Source organism: Urocitellus parryii, chromosome 3, assembly GCF_045843805.1.
Source record: "Urocitellus parryii isolate mUroPar1 chromosome 3, mUroPar1.hap1, whole genome shotgun sequence".
Taxonomy (NCBI): domain Eukaryota; kingdom Metazoa; phylum Chordata; class Mammalia; order Rodentia; family Sciuridae; genus Urocitellus; species Urocitellus parryii.
In genome coordinates, this window is record NC_135533.1 from 201715419 (window position 1) to 201727650 (window position 12232).

The following is a 12232-nucleotide window of genomic DNA, read 5'->3' on the forward strand; positions in this document are numbered from 1 at the left end:
TATGGATGTGCTGACAGGTGAGACAATTTATTAGTGTAAAATATTTTGAAATATCCAAGCAGGCTCTATTTTGCTTCCAGGAAGAATGTGCATTGAAAATACTTTTATTTGTTGGTATATTTGGTAACAAATGTTTTAGATGTTTTTATTTTATTTCAATTCCCTTTTTGTGTGTGTGGCATTGTGGATTGAAACCAGTCGCATTCTACCACTGAGCCACATTCCCCTCCCTTTTGTAGTTTTGTTTTGAGACAGGGTCTCATTAAGTTGCTGAAGGTGGCCTTGAACTTGTGATCCTCCTGCCTCAGCCTCCCGAGTACCTGGGATTACAGGCAGGCATCACCATACTCAGTCATTTTGGGGTTTTTTTGTATAGTACATAAACACTAGAACAATGAAATTACTCTTCCGGACTGATAACCTCAAGTTAAATTTTCATATCCACCTAGGTACAGGCATCACCTCCAGTTCTATTCTTTTCTAGGAATTTCGCAGGATTGGCTTGTTCAGGTCTAAAAAGAACCTTAGAGGATGAATGAGGCCTGGAAGCCCAGCTCTCAGTCCATCCTGCCTCATTGACTTGGTGTCCTCTTGGGGATCTGAGTCGTCCCAGCTGTTGCCCCAGGAAACCTGGCTGCCCTGGAGAGGAACCGACACTGCTTCCTTTTATCTCATCAGATAAAGCACCTAGAGGGGGTAACAGTCAGCTTCGGGAGATCTTGTAACGATGCACTGGCCATGAAATAAGGGCTTCAGGTACATGGTGAGGCCGAGGGAAAGGGCAGACAACTTAGGGCAGGGCTGCGAGGGCCAGGACTCAGAGGATGAAATTGGGAGCAAGAAACATTGGCCGCCTTGGCATCCGGTCCAGCCCTAGGGACTGGAACAACACTCATGTGCCAGAACACAAAACTTCTCTGTTGGGCAGATGAATAGAGAGAGGGCTTGCCTACAGCACAGGCCCACTGCTTCCTGAGCAGTTCCCAGGAACCCCATTCAAAGTAGGCCAAGGAGACAGGGCCGCACGGCTCTAGGCATGTTTCCTCCTCCCTGAGCAGAGAGCCAGCTTAGCTTTCTGAATCAGTCAACATGAAACAGGGGGGTCAGTGGCTGAGCTTTAGAGGCCCTTCTACAAGGCCACTTCCCGAGAGGAAACTCCCACCATAACAGCCTGAATGAGGGGCGTTACAGGGCCGGGTGCTTCTGGAACCCTAAACAAGACTGCCCATCCAGCTGTGCCTTGAGCTGCAGACGCACTGCCACATCTCTGCCTGTAGTTGCCCCCTGACAAATAGAACTTATGCCCTGGGGTGGCTGGGATGATGGCTGGTCCCTGCCCCATCTTCACAGTTGGCTCCATCCAAACCTTCCCTGGACCCAGAAGCTATTTTTGAGGACAGCTCCTGAGGCCACAGGGAACGTAAAGCAGGAAGTCAGTTGGCTACAAAAGAAGGCAGAGAGGAAACTGGGGAAAGGCGAGCCACAGAGAGGAGAGAGAGAGAGCTTTCTGGAAAGCAGGTCTGCACCAGGTTTAGAAGAATTCACTTCTGTGTGTGTGAGTGTGTGTGTGTGTGTGTGTGTGTGTGTGTGTGTGTGTGTTTGGTGCTGAGGATCGAACTCAGGGCCTCACGCATGCCAGATAAGCAAGCACTCTACCACTGAGCGACATCCCCAGCCTAGAAGGGTTCACTCTTGATCATGGTTGTCTCTGTCAGGGGCCAGTCAGGTGTAGAAGAAAGAGAAGGTAGGGTGTACCGTCTTTCAAGTCTGTAAGTAAACCTGCCCTTTCTAGGAACTGAGATTCTATCTCTTTTGAGGTTGTTCCTCTCATGCCAACATCCTTGGAAACATAGTCTGGAACATAGGCAGTGAGTGTCTCTGCTTACGGGAGGCACAGAAATGCTGGAGACCCATGAAAATGTCTCCTAACAGTATCCACCCCTTGTTTGCACTGTCTTGGCTTCTGGTGAATTTCCCCTGAGGCCCCTCAGATGTATCTGGCTGGCAGGCCAGGATCACATTCATTTAGTTTGACTGGTAAGTCAGCTATGAACAGGATCTCAAGCAGAAGGATCAAGCCAACCTGCCTGTAGCTATGTCCTCCTGGGTCCTTGATCAGGGTCCCTGCTCTGACTGAAAGGGTAAAGTTTCTAAGGTGCAAAGCCTGAGTTAAAATGTAAAGGACTAGGTATTGTAAAGTTTCTGAACTGCACACAGAACCTGAAATTCCTGGGGCAGTTAAGACAATGCCCCACTGACCACTTAGTTGTTTAATAACCTAGGACCCAGTGCAGTTTGGCACGTAAGCATTCAGGGCCCAAACCAATCAGTTTGAATGTGTACCCCGCTTAGGAGTGACCAATCACCCCCGCCCGACCTGTTCCCGACAATGAATGTACTAATCAAGTTTAAGAATTGTTGTTTGATTTTCCCGTGCCTCATGATGATTTGTTCTGATGTATGCAAAGCCCCCGCCCTCCCCAAAAAGTGTACTTAAGCACTGCTTAACCTCTGCTCTGGGCTCTGGGCTGCTCTCCCTTCTTGAGTGAGCACAGAGCCCCAGCACGCTGGAATGGGTCCTCAATAAATCCCCTTCTGCAATTGCATGAGTCAGTCTCTTGGTGGTCTCTTCCTCTGACGTTTCACCGGACCCTTATAGACTAGCCAACAAACCCCATCCACTATTAGCATCAGCTTCAGAAAGCCATTTGGATTAAGTATCTGGATGACTTTTCCTCTTGGCCAGGCTCCTTAATCCAGGCGTGGCAGGGTGTAGGCCTTGTAGGCTCCACCTTGGCCTACAAGGAGGAAGTTCAGGGAGATCCTGTCACCCATGACCATGCTGGCCAGAGAGCAGGGGCTGCACCAGAGTTCAAGTGGTGTCATTGACCACTTCTATTAAAACCAGGGGCAGATTTCATACCACTTTCTCTTTTTTAAAATTTTTTTGGGGAGGGGGGCTGTTACTGGGGATTGAGCCCAGGAACATTGTATCCCTGAGCAACATCCCCAGCCCTTTTCCTTTATTATTTTGAGACAGCATCTCACTAAGCTGCCCAGGCTGGCCTTGAACTTGCAACCCTCCTGCCTCAGGCTCCTGAGTCACTGGGATTACAGGTATGCACTACCGTGCCTGGCTAGTGTCAACTCTTGTCTGAAACATTTCCTTATTGCCTAGAAATCCCACACACGACAGTGCATGATGTTTTATCCTATTCTTGAATTGTTTTCTAGACTTTATATCTCATTTCAACAATGTATCTCTCTTTTTAGCACTGGTAAATGCCATTTTATTCTCTTATTACTTTTTGTAATTCAGGCATTTGCCCAGATAAAGATAAATCCTTCCATGGTGCACATTTACAATAATTACCCAGCTATTTTAGCACATCTGTTCTCCTGTTTACTTTTGATTTATTTTAATTTCATGTTGAAAAAAAAAGTTCCCAGAAAAAAATCTGATTGGAAAGTCTTTATGTGTTAAGGTTGGTTTTAGGTTCACCAGACTTAGTGACCTCATGGAGTCTTTGCATCCAACATAGTGGATTGTATTTCCAGGTTTTGAGACTTCTTTTATATCTATCAAAAAAAAAAAAAGAAATTTCTGTCCTGTATTTCTTGCATACTTTGATAAGCTTAAAATGAAGACATTTCAGATATATGGCTAGTGTACCAGCATCAGTAGGCAGTTATTTATTAGTGAAGAGTTAACTGAATGCTGTCATTAATTCTAATAATTTTTCTCATTTTTGCCTTAATATCTGCAAGACTAATATTTGTTTCTCCATCACATTTTTATTATGTCTTTTCAGATTCAATCACTGTTGAAAGGTGGCATGGTGGTGCACGCCTGTCATCTCAACTGCTTGGGAGGCTGAAGCAGGAGGATTACGAGCTCAAAGCCAGTCTCAGCAATTTAGCAAGGCACTAAACAACTCAGTGAGACCCTGTCTCTAAATAAGATTAAAAAAAAAAAAAGGATTCGGGATGTTGCTCAGTGGTTAAGTGCCCCTGGGTTCAATACCCAGTACCGAAAAAAAAAAAATCAGTGTTGTATAATGGGAATGAAAATAGATTAGCCTGTCTCATTCCCTGTTCTGATGGACAGCCCCTCGGGCAGAGTTTTTAAACTTTGTCAGCTTTAAACATTTGGAGGGGATTAAGCAGAACTGACTTTTTATGGTATCTGAAAATAAACAGAAGGATTTTTATTACATGAACATGAATAAAAATCTGTCACTTGTCCAATATTTATTCCAAAGCAAGGAAAGCATTGTTACACAGAGGGCCCTTAAAGGAGCTGGGGGAAAATAGAGGTCGTTTCAGTTTTACATAAATGAGCCTGTTTTATTCAATAAACTAGTTTTCTACTTTCACAGAAGAATGATATATGAGTTGCCAAAAGGCTATGAGAATCATCCTGGAAAAAAGTAACTTGATTCTGAACTCTTAGCTCCTTGACCACAAGTTAAATGAACTCAGTTCTTCTAAGTGGACTCTTGTTCACACAGGGATAATATTAGGGCCCCGTGTTAGGGTGTCGTGAGGATTCAATTCAGTGAGACAATTTCCATAAACTGCTAAGTTCAGTCCCCGACGCTTGGTGAGCTTGTGCTGAAGCACTAGCCTTCTGTTTTTGTGGTCATTACTCTCCTCACTGTCATCTTTGTCATAGTAACAAGAATATGCATCTCTCAATATCACTGGGGACATCTTACATGGCAGAAGAATTGGCTGAAGTTTTTCTGAAAAACAAAACCCCTTTGATTTGAGTAGCCATTTAAATGTCTTCTTTGTCCAGGGTTTTCTAGCCTTTCTCATTGAATAATGAAATCACCAATTTATTTATTTATTTTTAAGTTTTAATTTTATTTTGTGGTGCTGGAGATTGAACCCAGGGCCTGGTACTTTCTAGGCAAGTGCTCTTCCACTGAGCTACACCCTCAGCCCTATCAGTAATTCTAATTCATGACTTTCCCACTGGCTTTAGCTTACTTTTTACATACCTGCTACCAACTTCTTGCCAATATTTCAGCCATTCCACAATCTACAATCTAAAAATAAATCTTAGCAATTTTAATAAAGCAACTTAGAATGCTTTGACATGCTGAGATTTAAAGACCCCTCATTAAACCCAGACCAGCTGTAATAAACATTGCGTTTATTTTCAATCTGAACACAGCAAACAAACTTGGAGAGTGGGCATGGTGGCACACACCTGTAATCCCAGAGACTCAGGAGGCTGGGCAGGAGGATCACGAGTTTAAGGCCAGCCTCAGCAACTTAGCCAGACCCTATCCCTAAATAAAAAATAAAAAGTTCTAGGATGTAGCTCAGTGGTTCAGCAGCCCTGGGTTCATGGATGATGTCATCTATGTAAGGAATTTAATGTGATGATCAGCCAGATCCCCAGACAGTCTAGGTTTTTTTTTGTACCATATCATGACATAAGGCAGAGAGTTAACATAGCTGTGACACAAAATCATAAGTGAATATCATTGGCTAGTCTATGGGCATGCAAACTGTTGGACCCTTTTTCCTAATTGGAATGGAAAAGAACAAATTCACCAGATTAATGCCACATGCCATTGTGCATGAGGCCTTATGAATCTTCTCTAGCTATGCGCTGAGAGCCACAGCCAAGTCGGAATGGCCCCTGGCATTTTGCCAGAAGTAATGATTGAGAGGCGAGCCATTAAGATGATGCTGGATTGATTCAATTGTATGTTAGACCTTTACACCAGTAATAGGGCGGCTCTTGCTGCCTCTGGTACCCGCTACTTTGGAGTTCCTGTTGAGTTGAGTTCTCCCGGGGTTCCGAGAATGAATGCGGTTCCGAGAATGAATGCGGGCTCAGCCCAGTGGAGGGAGTTCTGGTTGGTGGTGTGCCGAAGAGAAGCTGCTTGGGTGGTGTTCGGGAGAGTTCCCGGGGAGTGTGCATGGAGTGCTGTTGGAGTTCAGGCAATAAAGTTTCCTGTTTGAAGATACAAGTGCTTTGTGGCTGCTCGGTGATTTGTGCCCAGCCAGACTACAACAGCTATAATATCACATCTGGCGTGCAGCTGTGATCATGCTACCATTTGATTGAGTTTGTAGTAGTGTAAGTTTTCAGGATCCACTCAGTTTCTGCAGGATCCAGTCTGGTGAGTTAAATGGAGCTATGATACCATCCTGCAAGCCTCAGGTCTTTAGTGATGGCACTAATCACCATCACCCTCAAGATGCAATAATGTGTGTGTGTGTATGTGTGTGTTGTGTGTGTGTGTGAGTTTTCAGTTTCAGAGGTTTCCATTCAGCCTTTTCCACTAGGGGCTCTGTTTTAGTAAGCTTTTTCGCTGCTGTGACTAAAGGATCTGACCAGCACAGCTGTAAGGGAGGAAAAGCTTATTTCATGGTTTCAGAGGTCTTAGTCCATAGAAGGGCGGGCTCCATTCCTTGGAGCTCAAGGTGAGGCTGAACATCATGGTGGGAGAGTGTGGGCAGAGGGATGCTGCTCACATCAGGAAGCAGAGAAAGAGAGAGATTCCAGCACCAGATACAAAATATATACCCCATAGCCACACCCCGTAGCCACACCCCACCTGCCTCTAGTTACCACTCAGTTAATCCTATCAGTGAGTAATTCACTGGTCAGGTTAAGACTCTCTGAACCTTCTGAATCATTTCTCTCTGAACCTTCCTGCATCGTCTCACATGTGAGCTTTTAGAAGACACCTCATATCCAAACCATAACAGGCTCTTATTCCACACACCAAGAACTTGGTGTAATCATTACTCCAACAACGAAGTCAACCAATTGCAACCATACACTCAGTAACTGTAGAAATGAGCACTGGCTGGTCTCTAGTCCCAACAGACCCATTGTAAACTGGACTTCATTTACTAAAGCCAGAACTTCATTTATTACCTGGATCTCACAAGTCTCTACTCTAACAGAAAGACCATAACAATATTTTGGATGTAAAGTATTAAGATCAACTGATTTCTTGTGTCAAATGGCCCTTTCCCCAGTTTATGGACTCCAAAGAAAATGGTCACATGTCACTTTGAGAAGAACTGGGACAGACATGACAGTATAGACCTGTGGCATTACACAAGACCCTTCCTTCTAGGGACTCACCCACCTTTTCAGTCAATGGGGTCTGGATCTGAAAATTAGTGATTGTTTCTACAGGCTTCCAAAACACATTAGATATGAGTTTGATCTTCTCTTGGGATCTTTTCTGAGGTATTAAATCTCATGTTTCAAGAGAATGCCTCCAAATCAATTAATTCTTTCTCATTCAATTCGTATCCATTCATGGGTAAACTCTCTTGATCAGACACATTTAAAATCAAAATTGGGCTGGGGCTGTAGCTCATTGGCAAAGCACCGGCCTAACATGTGTGAGGCACTGGTTTCGATCCTCAGCACCACATAAAAATAAATAAAGATATTGTGTCCAACTACAACTAAAAAACTATTTAAAAAAATAAAATGCAAAATTCTGGTTGTGAGTTTTGTTAGATTGTGTCTTTCAAGAAATTGGCCCATTTCATCCAGACTATCAAATTTGTAGGTAAAGGATCTTAATGTTCATTCATATGAGATGTCCATTCTTCCATTCCTAATTTTTAAAATTTAAATTTTATATATATATTTATTTATTTTTATGTGGTGCTGAGGATCGAAACCAGTGCCTCACCCGGGTGAGACAAGCACTCTATCACTGAACCACAGCCCCAGTCCCATTCCTGATATTAATAATGTGTGTCTTCTCTTTTTCTTCATTGTCCTGGCTTTGGTTGAGCAATCAAACACATCTGGACTTCCATGGATTCTATTAGAATCAGCTCACCTGCTTGGCTCACCTGGTGTTTCCCTGCAGGAGATAAGGCCTCTCTGTTAGCTACTAATGCCCCCTATCTAAGACACTTAGACTTTAATTTCTAGCTAAGAGCACCCATTTTCTCAATATCCCTCTACAGAGCATCAGTGTAACTCAGCAGGAACCAACTTCTTCCATCTTTGGAAGCATCATCTCTCCCTACATTTGCCCACCTGAAAGACTCTTCAGTATTTCTTGTAGGGCAGGTCTTCTAGGACAAGTTCTTTCAGCTTTTGTTTCTTTAGAAATGTCTTAATTTCTCCTTTATCCTTTTGCAAGGGGCAGTTTGGGCAGATACAGATTCCTGGCTGATAAGTTGTTGTTGTTGTTGTTGTTGTTATTTTTTTTTTTCATTTGGCTTGTTGATTATTTTGTTTGATGTACAGACCTGTGTTTTTTTTTTTAATTTTTTAAATATTTATTTTTTAGTTTTAGGTGGACACAATATCTTTATTTGATATATGTGGTGCTGAGAATCGAACCCAGTGCCTCAGGCATGCTAGGCGAGCGCTCTACCACTGAGCCACAGCCCCAGCCCTGTACAGACGTCTTTAAGTTTGATGGACAGTAGACTCATTTGCCTGTTTTTGCTCTTGCTGCCCACTTAAGAAATCTTTGCTAAATCTGAAGCCATTTTCTTCTAGGGGTTTTACAGCCTCAGGTCTTGCCTTTACATTTTCACTCCATCTTGAGTTAATCACATATAATAGTAAGGGTCCAACTGCATTCTTTTGCAGGTGGAGATCCAGGTTTCCTGACACTATTGACACTATTTGTTGAAGAGACTGTCCTTTCCCCATTGTTTTCCTAGCATCCTTGCCAAAAATCATTTGGCAGTTTATGCAGGGGTTTATTTGTGAGCTTTCTGTTCTGTTCCATTGGTCTGTATATCCATCTTTAGCCACACCAACCATCTCACCAACTTACCATCTTTTTTTTTTTTTTTTTTTGGTATTGGGGATTGAACCCAGGGGGCTCAACCACTATAAATCCCCAGCTCCTTTTTATTTTTTATTTTGAGACAGAGTTTCACTAAGTTGCTGATACTGGCTTTGAATCTGCAATTCCTCCTGCCTCCCGAGTTGCTGGATTATAGCTGTGCACCTCCATACCTGACTATACCACACCATCTTAAGCAAGAAGATTTTTAGAGCAGTGAAAATGTTTTGGTATGATGCTTTTAATGATGGCTATATGTTACTATACATTTCTCAAAATCCCAGAATGTATAAGACCAGGAGCAATAATAATGGCATGTTAATACAAGTTCATCAATTTTAACAAATGTACCACCCTGGTGCTGGATACCAACAGTGGGGAGGACTGTGCATGTGTCAGGGCAGGGTGATATGGGAACTCTGTACTTACTATTCAATTTTGCTGTGAGCCTAAAACCATCCTAAAAAATCAAGCCTATTTTTACAAAGTCTAATCAAAAGTTGATATGCCAAGAATACAAAAGTTGCCAGTGAATCACCTTGTAGCCCACAAAAATTAATTTGGAATAACTTATCATCGTTTGTCTAAACAGTGCATCTTGTATCAAATACCTGTTAAGTGGCACTGCCAGGATTTGACTCTTAGAAAACATGGTTCCACCTTCCCTGCTAGCTCAATGGCACTGGAAAGGCAACGAGATTTCATGAAGAAAGTGAATGTGAGTAAAGGACATCCTTTCACTATGGAGCAAAAGGCTTCAGGATAGGGATGTGGGAGGAGTCATCAAAGGACATAAACTTGACAGTGTCAGCTGGTCCTAGGGCAATTCCCAAAGGAACTGAGGGATGAGCTGAGAGTTCACCAGTAAGGAGAAACAAACTCATGGAAGGGGAGAGCTGGAGAGCCTCAGTTTTAGCTTTTAGATCTGCCCTGCAGCCTTTTATAGTCCTGTCTGTAACTAGGCTCTGTCAATCTCTGGCTCCCAGATGGGTGCAGCCTCTGCAAGTGCAGGAGCTGTGGCATCTCCAAGAGTCAGAACCACCTGCTTCTCCACCAGAGCTTATGGTCTCTGCAGGGGCTCCTCCTAGACCCTCCTGGCCGCACTTGCTTCTACCAAAGCCCTTCTGCCAAAGTACAAGGCTGGACTCTCCCACTATTACATCCCCAGGGTGATTTAGCTCCTTATCAGTTTCTCTAAACACAATGTACATATTAGGAAAGTGGCCCTCTGGTGAAATCTGCTTCATCCTCCTTCAAATGTGTCCTCTATTTCCTGTTCTGAACTTGACCACAAACCAACATTACAATCAGAAGAAAGAATACAGGTGAAAGCATCGAGGAGCAAATGAGCACTGAGAATTCGGATGATATCCAGAAAATTCATATGGCAGGAGCGCAAATTATGAGGCTTGATAAATGGCGGAAATGAGGTTGGGAAACAGAAGTCAATTTTAATGGTGCCTTTTCTTTGAAGCCAAACGGTGAGCCTTTAACTGTGATGCTGGAAAGTCACTCTGTGATTGAGCTGTGTGGATTGTCCACACCTACAACAGGGAACCGCCCAGGAAGTCATTTGTAGGAAGAAGGAAGGAGAAACTGAACAAAAGACAGTGGTGCATAGTGAGACTACATCCATGGTTGAACCAAGGGAGTTAAGGACCACTGCATTTTTATGTGCCTAAACCTTAGCAAAGTGCCTGCCCACAGCCTGTGCACAATGGCTAGTGCTTGCTGAATTGACCGCACCCTGAGATCTGACCCATAGGTCAGAGTACTTAACTGTACTCAACATTTCATTAAAAAGTGCTCTGCATAGCTGGGTGTGGTGGTGCACACCTATAATCCCAGTTAGTGGGGAGGCTGAGGCAGAAGGATTGCAAATTTGAGGCCAGCGTAGGAACTTAGCAAGATCCTGTCTCAAAATTTAAAAAGTAAAATTAAAAATAGGGCTGGGATATATCTTGGTGGCACAATGCTCCTTTGTTCAATCCCAAGTAGTCCAAAAAGAGTTGTGTGTGTGTGTGTGTGTGTGTGTGTGTGTGTGAGAGAGAGAGAGAGAGAGAGAGAGAGAGAGAGAGACCGACCGACCCTGGGTTTGGTCTCCAGCCCAGCCTAAATATACCAATGTCCTGCATGCCTGCCTCTAATCAGAAATGACAAATATTCATTGCTGAGTTACTTTTATTGATCAGAAATCATTCTTTTGCTTGATATTGTTCTCCACAAGGGGACTTCTTTCATTTCACCTTTGCAAAAAACTGATTCCACATGGATCCTTGGGATCAAGAACCTCTCGGTCTGCTCTTCATGACCCCTGCCTCTGTCTTCTGGCCACTCGTTCCACCTGTTTCAATGTTCCAGGAGTCCCTGCAGCCTCTTCCACCTCATGGCCTCTACACCCTGTCCTTCACCTGGCCCGACTCTGCCCAGACCAGAACATTCTCATCCTGTGGGTTTCCAGCCTCCACATTGCTCCCACAAGAGGCTTCTCTGGCTACAGCCTACTGCACCTTCCTGGTCCTGCATCCTGTCATTGTGTGTGTTTTGTCCTTATTGACACCATTTCCTGACTCAATTTCCTGCCTCTCACAAGCCTGGGAGCTCCAGGAGGACAGGGAGAGATCTGCACCTCCCCTGCTCCTTCTAGCAGGTCATCCATCTGTCTCTCTCCTCATAGAGCCACCAACCAATGAAATGTGATGAATCAAACAGCAAGGACCTTCAGGGCAGTGGGACTCCACAGCATGGCGCTTGCCTGGGGCCAGAGGGAGGGTTTCAGTTCCAGGCCAGAATGGGACTCAAGCAACTAAGACCACTACTGATGACCCGCCTGAGGCCAGGAGTGACATCTCTTCCTCTCAAGGACCTCACTCCCAGTGGAAACAGTGAAATGAGGCCAAATGAGGGAAGACAGGAACAGAGAATGACAAGGATTCCGAAGCACCTCACAGGAGAATTTCCAATGGAAACTCCTTGCTCCCTACGTACTGGGGGTGAGGCAGGAGCAGATCCTCCAGAGACTCTGGGATCTGTTTTCACGCTTTCTACCCTAGACTCCTTATGGATCAGCTAAGTTAAAGGCCCCACTGGACAATCACAAAACAAAACAAACAAACAAACAAACAAAAACCTGTTTAAGCCTAGTGCAGTGGTACGCCTGTAATCCCAGCGGCTCAGGAGGCTGAGGCAGGAGGATTGCAAGTTCAAAGCCAGCCTCAGCAACAGTGAGACTGTAAGCAACTCAGTGAGACCCTGTCTCTAAATAAAATACAAAGTAGGGATGGGGGTGTGGCTCAGTGGTCGAGTGCCCCTGAATTCAATCCCCAGTACCACCTCCCCCTCCCAAAATCTGTTTAATACTATGTATGAAGAAAAATCTCTGCTCCATGAGTAGAGGGGCAGACTGTGATATACTGTTGGAATAA